At 64.0% G+C, this 23,571-nt stretch overlaps 7 non-coding genes across 7 annotated transcripts; all 7 read right to left on the bottom strand.

The window, feature by feature from the left end:
* Positions 1 to 183: 183 nt before the first annotated feature.
* LOC142873946 (5S ribosomal RNA) lies at positions 184 to 302 on the bottom strand. The gene has a single exon (XR_012921918.1). It is a non-coding gene; the product is annotated as a 5S ribosomal RNA (ribosomal RNA).
* Positions 303 to 3,837: 3,535 nt separating this feature from the next.
* Positions 3,838 to 3,956, bottom strand: LOC142873945 (5S ribosomal RNA). The gene has a single exon (XR_012921917.1). It is a non-coding gene; the product is annotated as a 5S ribosomal RNA (ribosomal RNA).
* A 3,535-nt stretch (positions 3,957 to 7,491) lies between these two features.
* Positions 7,492 to 7,610, bottom strand: LOC142873944 (5S ribosomal RNA). The gene has a single exon (XR_012921916.1). It is a non-coding gene; the product is annotated as a 5S ribosomal RNA (ribosomal RNA).
* Positions 7,611 to 11,139: 3,529 nt separating this feature from the next.
* Positions 11,140 to 11,258, bottom strand: LOC142873943 (5S ribosomal RNA). The gene has a single exon (XR_012921915.1). It is a non-coding gene; the product is annotated as a 5S ribosomal RNA (ribosomal RNA).
* A 3,529-nt stretch (positions 11,259 to 14,787) lies between these two features.
* On the bottom strand, positions 14,788 to 14,906 carry LOC142873942 (5S ribosomal RNA). The gene has a single exon (XR_012921914.1). It is a non-coding gene; the product is annotated as a 5S ribosomal RNA (ribosomal RNA).
* A 3,529-nt stretch (positions 14,907 to 18,435) lies between these two features.
* On the bottom strand, positions 18,436 to 18,554 carry LOC142873941 (5S ribosomal RNA). Its single transcript, XR_012921913.1, has one exon. It is a non-coding gene; the product is annotated as a 5S ribosomal RNA (ribosomal RNA).
* A 3,542-nt stretch (positions 18,555 to 22,096) lies between these two features.
* Positions 22,097 to 22,215, bottom strand: LOC142873940 (5S ribosomal RNA). The gene has a single exon (XR_012921912.1). It is a non-coding gene; the product is annotated as a 5S ribosomal RNA (ribosomal RNA).
* Positions 22,216 to 23,571: the final 1,356 nt, after the last annotated feature.

Below are 23,571 nucleotides of genomic sequence, written 5' to 3'. Positions count from 1 at the left end.
ACGCATGCTGCCGCGTGACGGCGGTGTCGCGGCTTGGGACAAGAGGAGGCCCCACGGTGCGGGCTGGGGCGCCAGGCACCGCGGCGGGCGCTGAGGGTGGGGGTGACCCCCACCCCGGGCCGCCGCCTCGCTCCCAGAGAGGGGACAGAACAGGAGGCAAAACAAAAAAAAAAAAAAAGAAGAAGCCGACGGCACCCGGTATTCCCAGGCGGTCTCCCATCCAAGTACTAACCAGGCCCGACCCTGCTTAGCTTCCCAGACCAGACGAGGTCGGGCGCGTTCAGGGTGGTGTGGCCCTAGACGGCGGAGGGCGCCCCTGCCCCGCTCAAGAAGCCGAGCCTCTCTGCACTTCCCCGCCGCCTCCTCCCGCCCCAGGCCCCGCACCGGCGCTGACCCGCGCCGGGCCGGGCCTGTTGAGTTCACCGGCCGGGTCCGGCGGGCTCCGAGGGACGGGGGTGACAGGCGGGGCGGGGCGGGGCGGGCAGGGAGCGGTGGGCCGGGGTGGGGGGCTGTCTCTCTATACACACACAAACACACACACACACACACTCACACTCACTCACTCACACTCACACAAGATGCGCCTCCACGGCTGGACTCGCCAAGGTGGAGACCTTCCAGCCCCCTTCCTCTCCTCGCCTGGCCTCCTTCCCCTACCCGCCCCCCACCCCCAGCTCGTGGCCGCCCCCGCAAACGCCCGCCGCCGCCGATTGCGCACGCGCGGATCGCCCGCCCTTTGACCCCAGGCAGGGGCCGCCCTCCCCGACAACCCCTTTCAGCTGGGCCCCCCACCCTGTGGGTGGGCTGCCGCCTATTCCCCCGGGCCCGGGCCCGGGCTGGGGCACAGCGCATGGGGGAGGGGAGCGAGTGTATGGGGCGTCTCTCTCTCTCTCTAGGGATGTGTCCCATGGGTGGGGTGGCGTGGTTTGTGGGGCGCTGAAGAAATCAGTCCCCTCCATCTCCTACCTCTGGAAAACGCCCAAGCCCTTGGAGAACTGCCGGCAACGCGACCGGGGGGGGGGGGGGGGGGCCGGGACCCTCCTCTGCGTCCTCCTGTGGCCCAGTCCAAGGGGCCTGGGCCTGGCCGGGGCTGCATTGGACCCCGACCACCCTGGCGTGTGGACTCGCTAAAAATCGGCGATTAGATATTGGATTCCAGCTTCATTGAGGTCATTTCACTAATGAGTGCACCGGAAAGAGTTTCCTAATCCATCTGTGAGGGTGGCAACTGAAAGAGAATTTGAAAGCTGACAGAATAGGCGAGGAAAGGCATAGGAGATTTCCACACCCAGTAAGGAAGCCTTTCCCGAAATGGAAGAAAGAAACGAGCAAACAGAAACACCGGTAGCCCGCCAGGATCAGAGTCTGCCCCCGAGAGAAAGTACCCTGACCAGGTTCACCCGTGGGTGGGTGGCGAGCTAGCGGCATTCAGAAGAGCGAGGCCCGCAGTCTGTGCAGAAGACACCTGCACTCGGGTGTGTGTGGCGGCACGATTCACAAGCAGCTCCAGATGTTAAGCCAAGGAGAAGCCAGGGAGTTCCCAACGCCCCAGGTGTCCTCAGCCCACGACTGGCTGCTGGGGGAATGCGAAGCCCGGCTCCTTGTCTCAGAGCGGGACAACCAGGAGGTGTGACGTACACCCCGGGGTTCCCAGGAGGATCAGGCTGAAGCTGGGACTTGGCCTGAAAGTGTCCCCTCGCATGGCCACCCCCTTCCCCTTCCTGCTCCTCTACTCCTGGTGCCCCTCCATCCAGGGGCCAGACCTTAAAGAGTCACCCGCAAGAGAATCCTGGTCCCAAAGGAGCCTTCTGGGGGACCCGTGCTGAGAGAGGTTGTGGGCATGGCCCGCTGGGGCTCTGCCCGACCCAGGGCTGAGAGATGCAACCTCCCAGCTCTGGGTCCCTGCAGGGGAAGCGTTGGCAAGCACAGGGCCAGTCCTCCAAAGGCCCAGGTGCAGGGAGCCCAGGCCAAGCAGCCTGTGGAAGAAGCCACCCCGGGAAGACGACTGCAGGCCACGGCCCTTCCCACCTCCTCCTCCTCCTCCTCCTGCTCCTCCACCCCCCCGACCTCCCACCCCCCACCCCCGACATGGCGCAGGGCTCAGAGACACCTCAGACACTTGCTACCCAAAGTGCAAAGGGCATCAGTTGCTCCTCCAAACCCCCCCCCCCTGCCCAGCAGACCGCGTTGTCCAGCCAGCCCCCGGGCCTCCCTGGGGTGCCCAGCACAAAAGTGCAGACAACCACCGGACCCTCAATCTCAGTTTTCGGATGTTTTTGCCACTCTAAGGACCCGCAGGCCAGCTGGGCCTTCTGGCAGGACAGAGAGCCCCGGAATCCGACGTGGAGAGCTGGGTGTACGTCCCCACGAGGAGGCGGTCCCCACCTCCGCGGCTCTCCCCTTGCGGGGGGGGGGGGAAAGCAGCCACGGGGCCTCAGAGAAGACACCAGGCTGGGCGCCCGCCCCACAGTGGGGGCACGTCCCCCGCAGGCCACTTAGCGACGGCCGCCGGCCGGCGGACGGTTGGGTGGCGCGAGACGCTGCGGCCGCCCTGCTACCGGGTTCCTGGGAGGGCGTCCTGGAACCAGCGTCCACACCAAGCCCTTGGAAGGCCCAGGCGACGGAGGAGCCCCGTCAGGCAGGGGCCGAGGACGGTGACGGCCCGGGCGGGGAGGAGCGTGTCAGGCAGGGGCAGAGGACGGTGACAGGCCGGGCGGGAAGGAGTCAGTCAGGCAGGGGCCGAGGAGGAGACGGGCTGGGTAAGGGTTAGGGTTAGAGTCAGGGCACAAGTCACAATCGCAAAGACCTGGAAGCGACCCGAGTGCCCATCGACCCACGAGTGCGTAAATGAAATGTGGCGCGTGGACACCACGGAGTGCTATTCAGCTAGGAGGAGCAGCGGTGAGAGGGCACCTCTCGTGGTTCTCCTGGCCAGAGCTGGAACCCGTTCCAGTAAGCCAGGTAGCCCAAGAATGGACACACGAGCACCACGTGCTCGCGCTCACCAGCAAATGGGTACGAACCGATGGACACCTAAGTGGACACAGAGGAATCACCTTCATCGGGTGGGTGTCGGGCGGGTGGGGGGAGGGGATGGGCATACACCTCCATTAGGAATGGGGTGGGTGCGCACCGACTGGGGGATGGGCGCACTTGAGGCTCTGACCCGAGGGGGGAGGCAGGGAGAGGGCAACGTACCCGACCCTAACATTGGTACCCCCACAATACGCTGGAACGACATCAGAGGTAAATGAATAAGAACACAGGGGGGAGGGGGGCACGGGCAACACATGTCACCTTAATACTTGGACTCCCATCATCTGCTTGAAAAGAGAGAGAAAAGAAAATGCAATCATAGAGATAAGAGACACTTTTTAAAGATAATGAATCCGAAGAGAAAAGTAAAAGGAGGCCTGTGGAGCAGGTCTGGGTGTGACTCCGGATCCCCCAACATCAGGTGCCACCACCAAAGATTCCTACGTGTAGCCCATAGAACCCCAAAAGCAACGGGACGAGTTCTGGTCACATACTCCCTCCAAATGACATCCTGGCCTTCTTCTGGAACTCCCTCCCCTCTCAGACTCTCAAGGTTTCCTCCAGCGTGTCGGTTCCCACAGAGCAGACCTTTGGTCTGAGACCTGACAGTCCAGAAGCCACGCATGCTGCCGCGTGACGGCGGTGTCGCGGCTTGGGACAAGAGGAGGCCCCACGGTGCGGGCTGGGGCGCCAGGCACCGCGGCGGGCGCTGAGGGTGGGGGTGACCCCCACCCCGGGCCGCCGCCTCGCTCCCAGAGAGGGGACAGAACAGGAGGCAAAACAAAAAAAAAAAAAAGAAGAAGCCGACGGCACCCGGTATTCCCAGGCGGTCTCCCATCCAAGTACTAACCAGGCCCGACCCTGCTTAGCTTCCCAGACCAGACGAGGTCGGGCGCGTTCAGGGTGGTGTGGCCCTAGACGGCGGAGGGCGCCCCTGCCCCGCTCAAGAAGCCGAGCCTCTCTGCACTTCCCCGCCGCCTCCTCCCGCCCCAGGCCCCGCACCGGCGCTGACCCGCGCCGGGCCGGGCCTGTTGAGTTCACCGGCCGGGTCCGGCGGGCTCCGAGGGACGGGGGTGACAGGCGGGGCGGGGCGGGGCGGGCAGGGAGCGGTGGGCCGGGGTGGGGGGCTGTCTCTCTATACACACACAAACACACACACACACACACTCACACTCACTCACTCACACTCACACAAGATGCGCCTCCACGGCTGGACTCGCCAAGGTGGAGACCTTCCAGCCCCCTTCCTCTCCTCGCCTGGCCTCCTTCCCCTACCCGCCCCCCACCCCCAGCTCGTGGCCGCCCCGCAAACGCCCGCCGCCGCCGATTGCGCACGCGCGGATCGCCCGCCCTTTGACCCCAGGCAGGGGCCGCCCTCCCCGACAACCCCTTTCAGCTGGGCCCCCCACCCTGTGGGTGGGCTGCCGCCTATTCCCCCGGGCCCGGGCTGGGGCACAGCGCATGGGGGAGGGGAGCGAGTGTATGGGGCCTCTCTCTCTCTCTCTAGGGATGTGTCCCATGGGTGGGGTGGCGTGGTTTGTGGGGCGCTGAAGAAATCAGTCCCCTCCATCTCCTACCTCTGGAAAACGCCCAAGCCCTTGGAGAACTGCCGGCAACGCGACCGGGGGGGGGGGGGGGGGGCCGGGACCCTCCTCTGCGTCCTCCTGTGGCCCAGTCCAAGGGGCCTGGGCCTGGCCGGGGCTGCATTGGACCCCGACCACCCTGGCGTGTGGACTCGCTAAAAATCGGCGATTAGATATTGGATTCCAGCTTCATTGAGGTCATTTCACTAATGAGTGCACCGGAAAGAGTTTCCTAATCCATCTGTGAGGGTGGCAACTGAAAGAGAATTTGAAAGCTGACAGAATAGGCGAGGAAAGGCATAGGAGATTTCCACACCCAGTAAGGAAGCCTTTCCCGAAATGGAAGAAAGAAACGAGCAAACAGAAACACCGGTAGCCCGCCAGGATCAGAGTCTGCCCCCGAGAGAAAGTACCCTGACCAGGTTCACCCGTGGGTGGGTGGCGAGCTAGCGGCATTCAGAAGAGCGAGGCCCGCAGTCTGTGCAGAAGACACCTGCACTCGGGTGTGTGTGGCGGCACGATTCACAAGCAGCTCCAGATGTTAAGCCAAGGAGAAGCCAGGGAGTTCCCAACGCCCCAGGTGTCCTCAGCCCACGACTGGCTGCTGGGGGAATGCGAAGCCCGGCTCCTTGTCTCAGAGCGGGACAACCAGGAGGTGTGACGTACACCCCGGGGTTCCCAGGAGGATCAGGCTGAAGCTGGGACTTGGCCTGAAAGTGTCCCCTCGCATGGCCACCCCCTTCCCCTTCCTGCTCCTCTACTCCTGGTGCCCCTCCATCCAGGGGCCAGACCTTAAAGAGTCACCCGCAAGAGAATCCTGGTCCCAAAGGAGCCTTCTGGGGGACCCGTGCTGAGAGAGGTTGTGGGCATGGCCCGCTGGGGCTCTGCCCGACCCAGGGCTGAGAGATGCAACCTCCCAGCTCTGGGTCCCTGCAGGGGAAGCGTTGGCAAGCACAGGGCCAGTCCTCCAAAGGCCCAGGTGCAGGGAGCCCAGGCCAAGCAGCCTGTGGAAGAAGCCACCCCGGGAAGACGACTGCAGGCCACGGCCCTTCCCACCTCCTCCTCCTCCTCCTCCTGCTCCTCCACCCCCCCGACCTCCCACCCCCCACCCCCGACATGGCGCAGGGCTCAGAGACACCTCAGACACTTGCTACCCAAAGTGCAAAGGGCATCAGTTGCTCCTCCAAACCCCCCCCCCCTGCCCAGCAGACCGCGTTGTCCAGCCAGCCCCCGGGCCTCCCTGGGGTGCCCAGCACAAAAGTGCAGACAACCACCGGACCCTCAATCTCAGTTTTCGGATGTTTTTGCCACTCTAAGGACCCGCAGGCCAGCTGGGCCTTCTGGCAGGACAGAGAGCCCCGGAATCCGACGTGGAGAGCTGGGTGTACGTCCCCACGAGGAGGCGGTCCCCACCTCCGCGGCTCTCCCCTTGCGGGGGGGGGGGGAAAGCAGCCACGGGGCCTCAGAGAAGACACCAGGCTGGGCGCCCGCCCCACAGTGGGGGCACGTCCCCCGCAGGCCACTTAGCGACGGCCGCCGGCCGGCGGACGGTTGGGTGGCGCGAGACGCTGCGGCCGCCCTGCTACCGGGTTCCTGGGAGGGCGTCCTGGAACCAGCGTCCACACCAAGCCCTTGGAAGGCCCAGGCGACGGAGGAGCCCCGTCAGGCAGGGGCCGAGGACGGTGACGGCCCGGGCGGGGAGGAGCGTGTCAGGCAGGGGCAGAGGACGGTGACAGGTGACAGGCCGGGCGGGAAGGAGTCAGTCAGGCAGGGGCCGAGGAGGAGACGGGCTGGGTAAGGGTTAGGGTTAGAGTCAGGGCACAAGTCACAATCGCAAAGACCTGGAAGCGACCCGAGTGCCCATCGACCCACGAGTGCGTAAATGAAATGTGGCGCGTGGACACCACGGAGTGCTATTCAGCTAGGAGGAGCAGCGGTGAGAGGGCACCTCTCGTGGTTCTCCTGGCCAGAGCTGGAACCCGTTCCAGTAAGCCAGGTAGCCCAAGAATGGACACACGAGCACCACGTGCTCGCGCTCACCAGCAAATGGGTACGAACCGATGGACACCTAAGTGGACACAGAGGAATCACCTTCATCGGGTGGGTGTCGGGCGGGTGGGGGGAGGGGATGGGCATACACCTCCATTAGGAATGGGGTGGGTGCGCACCGACTGGGGGATGGGCGCACTTGAGGCTCTGACCCGAGGGGGGAGGCAGGGAGAGGGCAACGTACCCGACCCTAACATTGGTACCCCCACAATACGCTGGAACGACATCAGAGGTAAATGAATAAGAACACAGGGGGGAGGGGGGCACGGGCAACACATGTCACCTTAATACTTGGACTCCCATCATCTGCTTGAAAAGAGAGAGAAAAGAAAATGCAATCATAGAGATAAGAGACACTTTTTAAAGATAATGAATCCGAAGAGAAAAGTAAAAGGAGGCCTGTGGAGCAGGTCTGGGTGTGACTCCGGATCCCCCAACATCAGGTGCCACCACCAAAGATTCCTACGTGTAGCCCATAGAACCCCAAAAGCAACGGGACGAGTTCTGGTCACATACTCCCTCCAAATGACATCCTGGCCTTCTTCTGGAACTCCCTCCCCTCTCAGACTCTCAAGGTTTCCTCCAGCGTGTCGGTTCCCACAGAGCAGACCTTTGGTCTGAGACCTGACAGTCCAGAAGCCACGCATGCTGCCGCGTGACGGCGGTGTCGCGGCTTGGGACAAGAGGAGGCCCCACGGTGCGGGCTGGGGCGCCAGGCACCGCGGCGGGCGCTGAGGGTGGGGGTGACCCCCACCCCGGGCCGCCGCCTCGCTCCCAGAGAGGGGACAGAACAGGAGGCAAAACAAAAAAAAAAAAAAGAAGAAGCCGACGGCACCCGGTATTCCCAGGCGGTCTCCCATCCAAGTACTAACCAGGCCCGACCCTGCTTAGCTTCCCAGACCAGACGAGGTCGGGCGCGTTCAGGGTGGTGTGGCCCTAGACGGCGGAGGGCGCCCCTGCCCCGCTCAAGAAGCCGAGCCTCTCTGCACTTCCCCGCCGCCTCCTCCCGCCCCAGGCCCCGCACCGGCGCTGACCCGCGCCGGGCCGGGCCTGTTGAGTTCACCGGCCGGGTCCGGCGGGCTCCGAGGGACGGGGGTGACAGGCGGGGCGGGGCGGGGCGGGCAGGGAGCGGTGGGCCGGGGTGGGGGGCTGTCTCTCTATACACACACAAACACACACACACACACACTCACACTCACTCACTCACACTCACACAAGATGCGCCTCCACGGCTGGACTCGCCAAGGTGGAGACCTTCCAGCCCCCTTCCTCTCCTCGCCTGGCCTCCTTCCCCTACCCGCCCCCCACCCCCAGCTCGTGGCCGCCCCCGCCGCCGCCCGCCGCCGCCGATTGCGCACGCGCGGATCGCCCGCCCTTTGACCCCAGGCAGGGGCCGCCCTCCCCGACAACCCCTTTCAGCTGGGCCCCCCACCCTGTGGGTGGGCTGCCGCCTATTCCCCCGGGCCCGGGCTGGGGCACAGCGCATGGGGGAGGGGAGCGAGTGTATGGGGCGTCTCTCTCTCTCTCTAGGGATGTGTCCCATGGGTGGGGTGGCGTGGTTTGTGGGGCGCTGAAGAAATCAGTCCCCTCCATCTCCTACCTCTGGAAAACGCCCAAGCCCTTGGAGAACTGCCGGCAACGCGACGGGGGGGGGGGGGGGGGCCGGGACCCTCCTCTGCGTCCTCCTGTGGCCCAGTCCAAGGGGCCTGGGCCTGGCCGGGGCTGCATTGGACCCCGACCACCCTGGCGTGTGGACTCGCTAAAAATCGGCGATTAGATATTGGATTCCAGCTTCATTGAGGTCATTTCACTAATGAGTGCACCGGAAAGAGTTTCCTAATCCATCTGTGAGGGTGGCAACTGAAAGAGAATTTGAAAGCTGACAGAATAGGCGAGGAAAGGCATAGGAGATTTCCACACCCAGTAAGGAAGCCTTTCCCGAAATGGAAGAAAGAAACGAGCAAACAGAAACACCGGTAGCCCGCCAGGATCAGAGTCTGCCCCCGAGAGAAAGTACCCTGACCAGGTTCACCCGTGGGTGGGTGGCGAGCTAGCGGCATTCAGAAGAGCGAGGCCCGCAGTCTGTGCAGAAGACACCTGCACTCGGGTGTGTGTGGCGGCACGATTCACAAGCAGCTCCAGATGTTAAGCCAAGGAGAAGCCAGGGAGTTCCCAACGCCCCAGGTGTCCTCAGCCCACGACTGGCTGCTGGGGGAATGCGAAGCCCGGCTCCTTGTCTCAGAGCGGGACAACCAGGAGGTGTGACGTACACCCCGGGGTTCCCAGGAGGATCAGGCTGAAGCTGGGACTTGGCCTGAAAGTGTCCCCTCGCATGGCCACCCCCTTCCCCTTCCTGCTCCTCTACTCCTGGTGCCCCTCCATCCAGGGGCCAGACCTTAAAGAGTCACCCGCAAGAGAATCCTGGTCCCAAAGGAGGGGGACCCGTGCTGAGAGAGGTTGTGGGCATGGCCCGCTGGGGCTCTGCCCGACCCAGGGCTGAGAGATGCAACCTCCCAGCTCTGGGTCCCTGCAGGGGAAGCGTTGGCAAGCACAGGGCCAGTCCTCCAAAGGCCCAGGTGCAGGGAGCCCAGGCCAAGCAGCCTGTGGAAGAAGCCACCCCGGGAAGACGACTGCAGGCCACGGCCCTTCCCACCTCCTCCTCCTCCTCCTCCTGCTCCTCCACCCCCCCCGACCTCCCACCCCCCACCCCCGACATGGCGCAGGGCTCAGAGACACCTCAGACACTTGCTACCCAAAGTGCAAAGGGCATCAGTTGCTCCTCCAAACCCCCCCCCCCTGCCCAGCAGACCGCGTTGTCCAGCCAGCCCCCGGGCCTCCCTGGGGTGCCCAGCACAAAAGTGCAGACAACCACCGGACCCTCAATCTCAGTTTTCGGATGTTTTTGCCACTCTAAGGACCCGCAGGCCAGCTGGGCCTTCTGGCAGGACAGAGAGCCCCGGAATCCGACGTGGAGAGCTGGGTGTACGTCCCCACGAGGAGGCGGTCCCCACCTCCGCGGCTCTCCCCTTGCGGGGGGGGGGGGAAAGCAGCCACGGGGCCTCAGAGAAGACACCAGGCTGGGCGCCCGCCCCACAGTGGGGGCACGTCCCCCGCAGGCCACTTAGCGACGGCCGCCGGCCGGCGGACGGTTGGGTGGCGCGAGACGCTGCGGCCGCCCTGCTACCGGGTTCCTGGGAGGGCGTCCTGGAACCAGCGTCCACACCAAGCCCTTGGAAGGCCCAGGCGACGGAGGAGCCCCGTCAGGCAGGGGCCGAGGACGGTGACGGCCCGGGCGGGGAGGAGCGTGTCAGGCAGGGGCAGAGGACGGTGACAGGTGACAGGCCGGGCGGGAAGGAGTCAGTCAGGCAGGGGCCGAGGAGGAGACGGGCTGGGTAAGGGTTAGGGTTAGAGTCAGGGCACAAGTCACAATCGCAAAGACCTGGAAGCGACCCGAGTGCCCATCGACCCACGAGTGCGTAAATGAAATGTGGCGCGTGGACACCACGGAGTGCTATTCAGCTAGGAGGAGCAGCGGTGAGAGGGCACCTCTCGTGGTTCTCCTGGCCAGAGCTGGAACCCGTTCCAGTAAGCCAGGTAGCCCAAGAATGGACACACGAGCACCACGTGCTCGCGCTCACCAGCAAATGGGTACGAACCGATGGACACCTAAGTGGACACAGAGGAATCACCTTCATCGGGTGGGTGTCGGGCGGGTGGGGGGAGGGGATGGGCATACACCTCCATTAGGAATGGGGTGGGTGCGCACCGACTGGGGGATGGGCGCACTTGAGGCTCTGACCCGAGGGGGGAGGCAGGGAGAGGGCAACGTACCCGACCCTAACATTGGTACCCCCACAATACGCTGGAACGACATCAGAGACGACATCAGAGGTAAATGAATAAGAACACAGGGGGGAGGGGGGCACGGGCAACACATGTCACCTTAATACTTGGACTCCCATCATCTGCTTGAAAAGAGAGAGAAAAGAAAATGCAATCATAGAGATAAGAGACACTTTTTAAAGATAATGAATCCGAAGAGAAAAGTAAAAGGAGGCCTGTGGAGCAGGTCTGGGTGTGACTCCGGATCCCCCAACATCAGGTGCCACCACCAAAGATTCCTACGTGTAGCCCATAGAACCCCAAAAGCAACGGGACGAGTTCTGGTCACATACTCCCTCCAAATGACATCCTGGCCTTCTTCTGGAACTCCCTCCCCTCTCAGACTCTCAAGGTTTCCTCCAGCGTGTCGGTTCCCACAGAGCAGACCTTTGGTCTGAGACCTGACAGTCCAGAAGCCACGCATGCTGCCGCGTGACGGCGGTGTCGCGGCTTGGGACAAGAGGAGGCCCCACGGTGCGGGCTGGGGCGCCAGGCACCGAGGGTGGGGGTGACCCCCACCCCGGGCCGCCGCCTCGCTCCCAGAGAGGGGACAGAACAGGAGGCAAAACAAAAAAAAAAAAAAAGAAGAAGCCGACGGCACCCGGTATTCCCAGGCGGTCTCCCATCCAAGTACTAACCAGGCCCGACCCTGCTTAGCTTCCCAGACCAGACGAGGTCGGGCGCGTTCAGGGTGGTGTGGCCCTAGACGGCGGAGGGCGCCCCTGCCCCGCTCAAGAAGCCGAGCCTCTCTGCACTTCCCCGCCGCCTCCTCCCGCCCCAGGCCCCGCACCGGCGCTGACCCGCGCCGGGCCGGGCCTGTTGAGTTCACCGGCCGGGTCCGGCGGGCTCCGAGGGACGGGGGTGACAGGCGGGGCGGGGCGGGGCGGGCAGGGAGCGGTGGGCCGGGGTGGGGGGCTGTCTCTCTATACACACACAAACACACACACACACACACTCACACTCACTCACTCACACTCACACAAGATGCGCCTCCACGGCTGGACTCGCCAAGGTGGAGACCTTCCAGCCCCCTTCCTCTCCTCGCCTGGCCTCCTTCCCCTACCCGCCCCCCACCCCCAGCTCGTGGCCGCCCCGCAAACGCCCGCCGCCGCCGATTGCGCACGCGCGGATCGCCCGCCCTTTGACCCCAGGCAGGGGCCGCCCTCCCCGACAACCCCTTTCAGCTGGGCCCCCCACCCTGTGGGTGGGCTGCCGCCTATTCCCCCGGGCCCGGGCTGGGGCACAGCGCATGGGGGAGGGGAGCGAGTGTATGGGGCCTCTCTCTCTCTCTCTAGGGATGTGTCCCATGGGTGGGGTGGCGTGGTTTGTGGGGCGCTGAAGAAATCAGTCCCCTCCATCTCCTACCTCTGGAAAACGCCCAAGCCCTTGGAGAACTGCCGGCAACGCGACCGGGGGGGGGGGGGGGGGGCCGGGACCCTCCTCTGCGTCCTCCTGTGGCCCAGTCCAAGGGGCCTGGGCCTGGCCGGGGCTGCATTGGACCCCGACCACCCTGGCGTGTGGACTCGCTAAAAATCGGCGATTAGATATTGGATTCCAGCTTCATTGAGGTCATTTCACTAATGAGTGCACCGGAAAGAGTTTCCTAATCCATCTGTGAGGGTGGCAACTGAAAGAGAATTTGAAAGCTGACAGAATAGGCGAGGAAAGGCATAGGAGATTTCCACACCCAGTAAGGAAGCCTTTCCCGAAATGGAAGAAAGAAACGAGCAAACAGAAACACCGGTAGCCCGCCAGGATCAGAGTCTGCCCCCGAGAGAAAGTACCCTGACCAGGTTCACCCGTGGGTGGGTGGCGAGCTAGCGGCATTCAGAAGAGCGAGGCCCGCAGTCTGTGCAGAAGACACCTGCACTCGGGTGTGTGTGGCGGCACGATTCACAAGCAGCTCCAGATGTTAAGCCAAGGAGAAGCCAGGGAGTTCCCAACGCCCCAGGTGTCCTCAGCCCACGACTGGCTGCTGGGGGAATGCGAAGCCCGGCTCCTTGTCTCAGAGCGGGACAACCAGGAGGTGTGACGTACACCCCGGGGTTCCCAGGAGGATCAGGCTGAAGCTGGGACTTGGCCTGAAAGTGTCCCCTCGCATGGCCACCCCCTTCCCCTTCCTGCTCCTCTACTCCTGGTGCCCCTCCATCCAGGGGCCAGACCTTAAAGAGTCACCCGCAAGAGAATCCTGGTCCCAAAGGAGCCTTCTGGGGGACCCGTGCTGAGAGAGGTTGTGGGCATGGCCCGCTGGGGCTCTGCCCGACCCAGGGCTGAGAGATGCAACCTCCCAGCTCTGGGTCCCTGCAGGGGAAGCGTTGGCAAGCACAGGGCCAGTCCTCCAAAGGCCCAGGTGCAGGGAGCCCAGGCCAAGCAGCCTGTGGAAGAAGCCACCCCGGGAAGACGACTGCAGGCCACGGCCCTTCCCACCTCCTCCTCCTCCTCCTCCTGCTCCTCCACCCCCCCGACCTCCCACCCCCCACCCCCGACATGGCGCAGGGCTCAGAGACACCTCAGACACTTGCTACCCAAAGTGCAAAGGGCATCAGTTGCTCCTCCAAACCCCCCCCCCCTGCCCAGCAGACCGCGTTGTCCAGCCAGCCCCCGGGCCTCCCTGGGGTGCCCAGCACAAAAGTGCAGACAACCACCGGACCCTCAATCTCAGTTTTCGGATGTTTTTGCCACTCTAAGGACCCGCAGGCCAGCTGGGCCTTCTGGCAGGACAGAGAGCCCCGGAATCCGACGTGGAGAGCTGGGTGTACGTCCCCACGAGGAGGCGGTCCCCACCTCCGCGGCTCTCCCCTTGCGGGGGGGGGGGGAAAGCAGCCACGGGGCCTCAGAGAAGACACCAGGCTGGGCGCCCGCCCCACAGTGGGGGCACGTCCCCCGCAGGCCACTTAGCGACGGCCGCCGGCCGGCGGACGGTTGGGTGGCGCGAGACGCTGCGGCCGCCCTGCTACCGGGTTCCTGGGAGGGCGTCCTGGAACCAGCGTCCACACCAAGCCCTTGGAAGGCCCAGGCGACGGAGGAGCCCCGTCAGGCAGGGGCCGAGGACGGTGACGGCCCGGGCGGGGAGGAGCGTGTCAGGCAGGGGCAGAGGACGGTGACAGGCCGGGCGGGAAGGAGTCAGTCAGGCAGGGGCCGAGGAGGAGACGGGCTGGGTAAGGGTTAGGGTTAGAGTCAGGGCACAAGTCACAATCGCAAAGACCTGGAAGCGACCCGAGTGCCCATCGACCCACGAGTGCGTAAATGAAATGTGGCGCGTGGACACCACGGAGTGCTATTCAGCTAGGAGGAGCAGCGGTGAGAGGGCACCTCTCGTGGTTCTCCTGGCCAGAGCTGGAACCCGTTCCAGTAAGCCAGGTAGCCCAAGAATGGACACACGAGCACCACGTGCTCGCGCTCACCAGCAAATGGGTACGAACCGATGGACACCTAAGTGGACACAGAGGAATCACCTTCATCGGGTGGGTGTCGGGCGGGTGGGGGGAGGGGATGGGCATACACCTCCATTAGGAATGGGGTGGGTGCGCACCGACTGGGGGATGGGCGCACTTGAGGCTCTGACCCGAGGGGGGAGGCAGGGAGAGGGCAACGTACCCGACCCTAACATTGGTACCCCCACAATACGCTGGAACGACATCAGAGGTAAATGAATAAGAACACAGGGGGGAGGGGGGCACGGGCAACACATGTCACCTTAATACTTGGACTCCCATCATCTGCTTGAAAAGAGAGAGAAAAGAAAATGCAATCATAGAGATAAGAGACACTTTTTAAAGATAATGAATCCGAAGAGAAAAGTAAAAGGAGGCCTGTGGAGCAGGTCTGGGTGTGACTCCGGATCCCCCAACATCAGGTGCCACCACCAAAGATTCCTACGTGTAGCCCATAGAACCCCAAAAGCAACGGGACGAGTTCTGGTCACATACTCCCTCCAAATGACATCCTGGCCTTCTTCTGGAACTCCCTCCCCTCTCAGACTCTCAAGGTTTCCTCCAGCGTGTCGGTTCCCACAGAGCAGACCTTTGGTCTGAGACCTGACAGTCCAGAAGCCACGCATGCTGCCGCGTGACGGCGGTGTCGCGGCTTGGGACAAGAGGAGGCCCCACGGTGCGGGCTGGGGCGCCAGGCACCGCGGCGGGCGCTGAGGGTGGGGGTGACCCCCACCCCGGGCCGCCGCCTCGCTCCCAGAGAGGGGACAGAACAGGAGGCAAAACAAAAAAAAAAAAAAAGAAGAAGCCGACGGCACCCGGTATTCCCAGGCGGTCTCCCATCCAAGTACTAACCAGGCCCGACCCTGCTTAGCTTCCCAGACCAGACGAGGTCGGGCGCGTTCAGGGTGGTGTGGCCCTAGACGGCGGAGGGCGCCCCTGCCCCGCTCAAGAAGCCGAGCCTCTCTGCACTTCCCCGCCGCCTCCTCCCGCCCCAGGCCCCGCACCGGCGCTGACCCGCGCCGGGCCGGGCCTGTTGAGTTCACCGGCCGGGTCCGGCGGGCTCCGAGGGACGGGGGTGACAGGCGGGGCGGGGCGGGGCGGGCAGGGAGCGGTGGGCCGGGGTGGGGGGCTGTCTCTCTATACACACACAAACACACACACACACACACTCACACTCACTCACTCACACTCACACAAGATGCGCCTCCACGGCTGGACTCGCCAAGGTGGAGACCTTCCAGCCCCCTTCCTCTCCTCGCCTGGCCTCCTTCCCCTACCCGCCCCCCACCCCCAGCTCGTGGCCGCCCCGCAAACGCCCGCCGCCGCCGATTGCGCACGCGCGGATCGCCCGCCCTTTGACCCCAGGCAGGGGCCGCCCTCCCCGACAACCCCTTTCAGCTGGGCCCCCCACCCTGTGGGTGGGCTGCCGCCTATTCCCCCGGGCCCGGGCTGGGGCACAGCGCATGGGGGAGGGGAGCGAGTGTATGGGGCCTCTCTCTCTCTCTCTAGGGATGTGTCCCATGGGTGGGGTGGCGTGGTTTGTGGGGCGCTGAAGAAATCAGTCCCCTCCATCTCCTACCTCTGGAAAACGCCCAAGCCCTTGGAGAACTGCCGGCAACGCGACCGGGGGGGGGGGGGGGGGGCCGGGACCCTCCTCTGCGTCCTCCTGTGGCCCAGTCCAAGGGGCCTGGGCCTGGCCGGGGCTGCATTGGACCCCGACCACCCTGGCGTGTGGACTCGCTAAAAATCGGCGATTAGATATTGGATTCCAGCTTCATTGAGGTCATTTCACTAATGAGTGCACCGGAAAGAGTTTCCTAATCCATCTGTGAGGGTGGCAACTGAAAGAGAATTTGAAAGCTGACAGAATAGGCGAGGAAAGGCATAGGAGATTTCCACACCCAGTAAGGAAGCCTTTCCCGAAATGGAAGAAAGAAACGAGCAAACAGAAACACCGGTAGCCCGCCAGGATCAGAGTCTGCCCCCGAGAGAAAGTACCCTGACCAGGTTCACCCGTGGGTGGGTGGCGAGCTAGCGGCATTCAGAAGAGCGAGGCCCGCAGTCTGTGCAGAAGACACCTGCACTCGGGTGTGTGTGGCGGCACGATTCACAAGCAGCTCCAGATGTTAAGCCAAGGAGAAGCCAGGGAGTTCCCAACGCCCCAGGTGTCCTCAGCCCACGACTGGCTGCTGGGGGAATGCGAAGCCCGGCTCCTTGTCTCAGAGCGGGACAACCAGGAGGTGTGACGTACACCCCGGGGTTCCCAGGAGGATCAGGCTGAAGCTGGGACTTGGCCTGAAAGTGTCCCCTCGCATGGCCACCCCCTTCCCCTTCCTGCTCCTCTACTCCTGGTGCCCCTCCATCCAGGGGCCAGACCTTAAAGAGTCACCCGCAAGAGAATCCTGGTCCCAAAGGAGCCTTCTGGGGGACCCGTGCTGAGAGAGGTTGTGGGCATGGCCCGCTGGGGCTCTGCCCGACCCAGGGCTGAGAGATGCAACCTCCCAGCTCTGGGTCCCTGCAGGGGAAGCGTTGGCAAGCACAGGGCCAGTCCTCCAAAGGCCCAGGTGCAGGGAGCCCAGGCCAAGCAGCCTGTGGAAGAAGCCACCCCGGGAAGACGACTGCAGGCCACGGCCCTTCCCACCTCCTCCTCCTCCTCCTCCTGCTCCTCCACCCCCCCGACCTCCCACCCCCCACCCCCGACATGGCGCAGGGCTCAGAGACACCTCAGACACTTGCTACCCAAAGTGCAAAGGGCATCAGTTGCTCCTCCAAACCCCCCCCCCCTGCCCAGCAGACCGCGTTGTCCAGCCAGCCCCCGGGCCTCCCTGGGGTGCCCAGCACAAAAGTGCAGACAACCACCGGACCCTCAATCTCAGTTTTCGGATGTTTTTGCCACTCTAAGGACCCGCAGGCCAGCTGGGCCTTCTGGCAGGACAGAGAGCCCCGGAATCCGACGTGGAGAGCTGGGTGTACGTCCCCACGAGGAGGCGGTCCCCACCTCCGCGGCTCTCCCCTTGCGGGGGGGGGGGGAAAGCAGCCACGGGGCCTCAGAGAAGACACCAGGCTGGGCGCCCGCCCCACAGTGGGGGCACGTCCCCCGCAGGCCACTTAGCGACGGCCGCCGGCCGGCGGACGGTTGGGTGGCGCGAGACGCTGCGGCCGCCCTGCTACCGGGTTCCTGGGAGGGCGTCCTGGAACCAGCGTCCACACCAAGCCCTTGGAAGGCCCAGGCGACGGAGGAGCCCCGTCAGGCAGGGGCCGAGGACGGTGACGGCCCGGGCGGGGAGGAGCGTGTCAGGCAGGGGCAGAGGACGGTGACAGGCCGGGCGGGAAGGAGTCAGTCAGGCAGGGGCCGAGGAGGAGACGGGCTGGGTAAGGGTTAGGGTTAGAGTCAGGGCACAAGTCACAATCGCAAAGACCTGGAAGCGACCCGAGTGCCCATCGACCCACGAGTGCGTAAATGAAATGTGGCGCGTGGACACCACGGAGTGCTATTCAGCTAGGAGGAGCAGCGGTGAGAGGGCACCTCTCGTGGTTCTCCTGGCCAGAGCTGGAACCCGTTCCAGTAAGCCAGGTAGCCCAAGAATGGACACACGAGCACCACGTGCTCGCGCTCACCAGCAAATGGGTACGAACCGATGGACACCTAAGTGGACACAGAGGAATCACCTTCATCGGGTGGGTGTCGGGCGGGTGGGGGGAGGGGATGGGCATACACCTCCATTAGGAATGGGGTGGGTGCGCACCGACTGGGGGATGGGCGCACTTGAGGCTCTGACCCGAGGGGGGAGGCAGGGAGAGGGCAACGTACCCGACCCTAACATTGGTACCCCCACAATACGCTGGAACGACATCAGAGGTAAATGAATAAGAACACAGGGGGGAGGGGGGCACGGGCAACACATGTCACCTTAATACTTGGACTCCCATCATCTGCTTGAAAAGAGAGAGAAAAGAAAATGCAATCATAGAGATAAGAGACACTTTTTAAAGATAATGAATCCGAAGAGAAAAGTAAAAGGAGGCCTGTGGAGCAGGTCTGGGTGTGACTCCGGATCCCCCAACATCAGGTGCCACCACCAAAGATTCCTACGTGTAGCCCATAGAACCCCAAAAGCAACGGGACGAGTTCTGGTCACATACTCCCTCCAAATGACATCCTGGCCTTCTTCTGGAACTCCCTCCCCTCTCAGACTCTCAAGGTTTCCTCCAGCGTGTCGGTTCCCACAGAGCAGACCTTTGGTCTGAGACCTGACAGTCCAGAAGCCACGCATGCTGCCGCGTGACGGCGGTGTCGCGGCTTGGGACAAGAGGAGGCCCCACGGTGCGGGCTGGGGCGCCAGGCACCGCGGCGGGCGCTGAGGGTGGGGGTGACCCCCACCCCGGGCCGCCGCCTCGCTCCCAGAGAGGGGACAGAACAGGAGGCAAAACAAAAAAAAAAAAAAAGAAGAAGCCGACGGCACCCGGTATTCCCAGGCGGTCTCCCATCCAAGTACTAACCAGGCCCGACCCTGCTTAGCTTCCCAGACCAGACGAGGTCGGGCGCGTTCAGGGTGGTGTGGCCCTAGACGGCGGAGGGCGCCCCTGCCCCGCTCAAGAAGCCGAGCCTCTCTGCACTTCCCCGCCGCCTCCTCCCGCCCCAGGCCCCGCACCGGCGCTGACCCGCGCCGGGCCGGGCCTGTTGAGTTCACCGGCCGGGTCCGGCGGGCTCCGAGGGACGGGGGTGACAGGCGGGGCGGGGCGGGGCGGGCAGGGAGCGGTGGGCCGGGGTGGGGGGCTGTCTCTCTATACACACACAAACACACACACACACACACTCACACTCACTCACTCACACTCACACAAGATGCGCCTCCACGGCTGGACTCGCCAAGGTGGAGACCTTCCAGCCCCCTTCCTCTCCTCGCCTGGCCTCCTTCCCCTACCCGCCCCCCACCCCCAGCTCGTGGCCGCCCCCGCAAACGCCCGCCGCCGCCGATTGCGCACGCGCGGATCGCCCGCCCTTTGACCCCAGGCAGGGGCCGCCCTCCCCGACAACCCCTTTCAGCTGGGCCCCCCACCCTGTGGGTGGGCTGCCGCCTATTCCCCCGGGCCCGGGCCCGGGCTGGGGCACAGCGCATGGGGGAGGGGAGCGAGTGTATGGGGCGTCTCTCTCTCTCTCTAGGGATGTGTCCCATGGGTGGGGTGGCGTGGTTTGTGGGGCGCTGAAGAAATCAGTCCCCTCCATCTCCTACCTCTGGAAAACGCCCAAGCCCTTGGAGAACTGCCGGCAACGCGACCGGGGGGGGGGGGGGGGGGCCGGGACCCTCCTCTGCGTCCTCCTGTGGCCCAGTCCAAGGGGCCTGGGCCTGGCCGGGGCTGCATTGGACCCCGACCACCCTGGCGTGTGGACTCGCTAAAAATCGGCGATTAGATATTGGATTCCAGCTTCATTGAGGTCATTTCACTAATGAGTGCACCGGAAAGAGTTTCCTAATCCATCTGTGAGGGTGGCAACTGAAAGAGAATTTGAAAGCTGACAGAATAGGCGAGGAAAGGCATAGGAGATTTCCACACCCAGTAAGGAAGCCTTTCCCGAAATGGAAGAAAGAAACGAGCAAACAGAAACACCGGTAGCCCGCCAGGATCAGAGTCTGCCCCCGAGAGAAAGTACCCTGACCAGGTTCACCCGTGGGTGGGTGGCGAGCTAGCGGCATTCAGAAGAGCGAGGCCCGCAGTCTGTGCAGAAGACACCTGCACTCGGGTGTGTGTGGCGGCACGATTCACAAGCAGCTCCAGATGTTAAGCCAAGGAGAAGCCAGGGAGTTCCCAACGCCCCAGGTGTCCTCAGCCCACGACTGGCTGCTGGGGGAATGCGAAGCCCGGCTCCTTGTCTCAGAGCGGGACAACCAGGAGGTGTGACGTACACCCCGGGGTTCCCAGGAGGATCAGGCTGAAGCTGGGACTTGGCCTGAAAGTGTCCCCTCGCATGGCCACCCCCTTCCCCTTCCTGCTCCTCTACTCCTGGTGCCCCTCCATCCAGGGGCCAGACCTTAAAGAGTCACCCGCAAGAGAATCCTGGTCCCAAAGGAGCCTTCTGGGGGACCCGTGCTGAGAGAGGTTGTGGGCATGGCCCGCTGGGGCTCTGCCCGACCCAGGGCTGAGAGATGCAACCTCCCAGCTCTGGGTCCCTGCAGGGGAAGCGTTGGCAAGCACAGGGCCAGTCCTCCAAAGGCCCAGGTGCAGGGAGCCCAGGCCAAGCAGCCTGTGGAAGAAGCCACCCCGGGAAGACGACTGCAGGCCACGGCCCTTCCCACCTCCTCCTCCTCCTCCTCCTGCTCCTCCACCCCCCCGACCTCCCACCCCCCACCCCCGACATGGCGCAGGGCTCAGAGACACCTCAGACACTTGCTACCCAAAGTGCAAAGGGCATCAGTTGCTCCTCCAAACCCCCCCCCCCTGCCCAGCAGACCGCGTTGTCCAGCCAGCCCCCGGGCCTCCCTGGGGTGCCCAGCACAAAAGTGCAGACAACCACCGGACCCTCAATCTCAGTTTTCGGATGTTTTTGCCACTCTAAGGACCCGCAGGCCAGCTGGGCCTTCTGGCAGGACAGAGAGCCCCGGAATCCGACGTGGAGAGCTGGGTGTACGTCCCCACGAGGAGGCGGTCCCCACCTCCGCGGCTCTCCCCTTGCGGGGGGGGGGGGAAAGCAGCCACGGGGCCTCAGAGAAGACACCAGGCTGGGCGCCCGCCCCACAGTGGGGGCACGTCCCCCGCAGGCCACTTAGCGACGGCCGCCGGCCGGCGGACGGTTGGGTGGCGCGAGACGCTGCGGCCGCCCTGCTACCGGGTTCCTGGGAGGGCGTCCTGGAACCAGCGTCCACACCAAGCCCTTGGAAGGCCCAGGCGACGGAGGAGCCCCGTCAGGCAGGGGCCGAGGACGGTGACGGCCCGGGCGGGGAGGAGCGTGTCAGGCAGGGGCAGAGGACGGTGACAGGCCGGGCGGGAAGGAGTCAGTCAGGCAGGGGCCGAGGAGGAGACGGGCTGGGTAAGGGTTAGGGTTAGAGTCAGGGCACAAGTCACAATCGCAAAGACCTGGAAGCGACCCGAGTGCCGAGTGCCCATCGACCCACGAGTGCGTAAATGAAATGTGGCGCGTGGACACCACGGAGTGCTATTCAGCTAGGAGGAGCAGCGGTGAGAGGGCACCTCTCGTGGTTCTCCTGGCCAGAGCTGGAACCCGTTCCAGTAAGCCAGGTAGCCCAAGAATGCACACACGAGCACCACGTGCTCGCGCTCACCAGCAAATGGGTACGAACCGACGGACACCCAAGTGGACACAGAGGAATCACCTTCATCGGGTGGGTGTCGGGCGGGTGGGGGGAGGGGATGGGCATACACCTCCATTAGGAATGGGGTGGGTGCGCACCGACTGGGGGATGGGCGCACTTGAGGCTCTGACCCGAGGGGGGAGGCAGGGAGAGGGCAACGTACCCGACCCTAACATTGGTACCCCCACAATACGCTGGAACGACATCAGAGGTAAATGAATAAGAACACAGGGGGGAGGGGGGCACGGGCAACACATGTCACCTTAATACTTGGACTCCCATCATCTGCTTGAAAAGAGAGAGAAAAGAAAATGCAATCATAGAGATAAGAGACACTTTTTAAAGATAATGAATCCGAAGAGAAAAGTAAAAGGAGGCCTGTGGAGCAGGTCTGGGTGTGACTCCGGATCCCCCAACATCAGGTGCCACCACCAAAGATTCCTACGTGTAGCCCATAGAACCCCAAAAGCAACGGGACGAGTTCTGGTCACATACTCCCTCCAAATGACATCCTGGCCTTCTTCTGGAACTCCCTCCCCTCTCAGACTCTCAAGGTTTCCTCCAGCGTGTCGGTTCCCACAGAGCAGACCTTTGGTCTGAGACCTGACAGTCCAGAAGCCACGCATGCTGCCGCGTGACGGCGGTGTCGCGGCTTGGGACAAGAGGAGGCCCCACGGTGCGGGCTGGGGCGCCAGGCACCGCGGCGGGCGCTGAGGGTGGGGGTGACCCCCACCCCGGGCCGCCGCCTCGCTCCCAGAGAGGGGACAGAACAGGAGGCAAAACAAAAAAAAAAAAAAGAAGAAGCCGACGGCACCCGGTATTCCCAGGCGGTCTCCCATCCAAGTACTAACCAGGCCCGACCCTGCTTAGCTTCCCAGACCAGACGAGGTCGGGCGCGTTCAGGGTGGTGTGGCCCTAGACGGCGGAGGGCGCCCCTGCCCCGCTCAAGAAGCCGAGCCTCTCTGCACTTCCCCGCCGCCTCCTCCCGCCCCAGGCCCCGCACCGGCGCTGACCCGCGCCGGGCCGGGCCTGTTGAGTTCACCGGCCGGGTCCGGCGGGCTCCGAGGGACGGGGGTGACAGGCGGGGCGGGGCGGGGCGGGCAGGGAGCGGTGGGCCGGGGTGGGGGGCTGTCTCTCTATACACACACAAACACACACACACACACACTCACACTCACTCACTCACACTCACACAAGATGCGCCTCCACGGCTGGACTCGCCAAGGTGGAGACCTTCCAGCCCCCTTCCTCTCCTCGCCTGGCCTCCTTCCCCTACCCGCCCCCCACCCCCAGCTCGTGGCCGCCCCCGCCGCCGCCCGCCGCCGCCGATTGCGCACGCGCGGATCGCCCGCCCTTTGACCCCAGGCAGGGGCCGCCCTCCCCGACAACCCCTTTCAGCTGGGCCCCCCACCCTGTGGGTGGGCTGCCGCCTATTCCCCCGGGCCCGGGCTGGGGCACAGCGCATGGGGGAGGGGAGCGAGTGTATGGGGCGTCTCTCTCTCTCTCTAGGGATGTGTCCCATGGGTGGGGTGGCGTGGTTTGTGGGGCGCTGAAGAAATCAGTCCCCTCCATCTCCTACCTCTGGAAAACGCCCAAGCCCTTGGAGAACTGCCGGCAACGCGACCGGGGGGGGGGGGGGGGGCCGGGACCCTCCTCTGCGTCCTCCTGTGGCCCAGTCCAAGGGGCCTGGGCCTGGCCGGGGCTGCATTGGACCCCGACCACCCTGGCGTGTGGACTCGCTAAAAATCGGCGATTAGATATTGGATTCCAGCTTCATTGAGGTCATTTCACTAATGAGTGCACCGGAAAGAGTTTCCTAATCCATCTGTGAGGGTGGCAACTGAAAGAGAATTTGAAAGCTGACAGAATAGGCGAGGAAAGGCATAGGAGATTTCCACACCCAGTAAGGAAGCCTTTCTCGAAATGGAAGAAAGAAACGAGCAAACAGAAACACCGGTAGCCCGCCAGGATCAGAGTCTGCCCCCGAGAGAAAGTACCCTGACCAGGTTCACCCGTGGGTGGGTGGCGAGCTAGCGGCATTCAGAAGAGCGAGGCCCGCAGTCTGTGCAGAAGACACCTGCACTCGGGTGTGTGTGGCGGCACGATTCACAAGCAGCTCCAGATGTTAAGCCAAGGAGAAGCCAGGGAGTTCCCAACGCCCCAGGTGTCCTCAGCCCACGACTGGCTGCTGGGGGAATGCGAAGCCCGGCTCCTTGTCTCAGAGCGGGACAACCAGGAGGTGTGACGTACACCCCGGGGTTCCCAGGAGGATCAGGC

Source organism: Microcebus murinus, chromosome 11, assembly GCF_040939455.1.
Source record: "Microcebus murinus isolate Inina chromosome 11, M.murinus_Inina_mat1.0, whole genome shotgun sequence".
In the NCBI taxonomy this organism is placed as follows: Eukaryota; Metazoa; Chordata; class Mammalia; order Primates; family Cheirogaleidae; genus Microcebus; species Microcebus murinus.
Note: the sequence above shows the minus strand (reverse complement) of the source record. Positions and strands in the feature narration are given on the sequence as shown.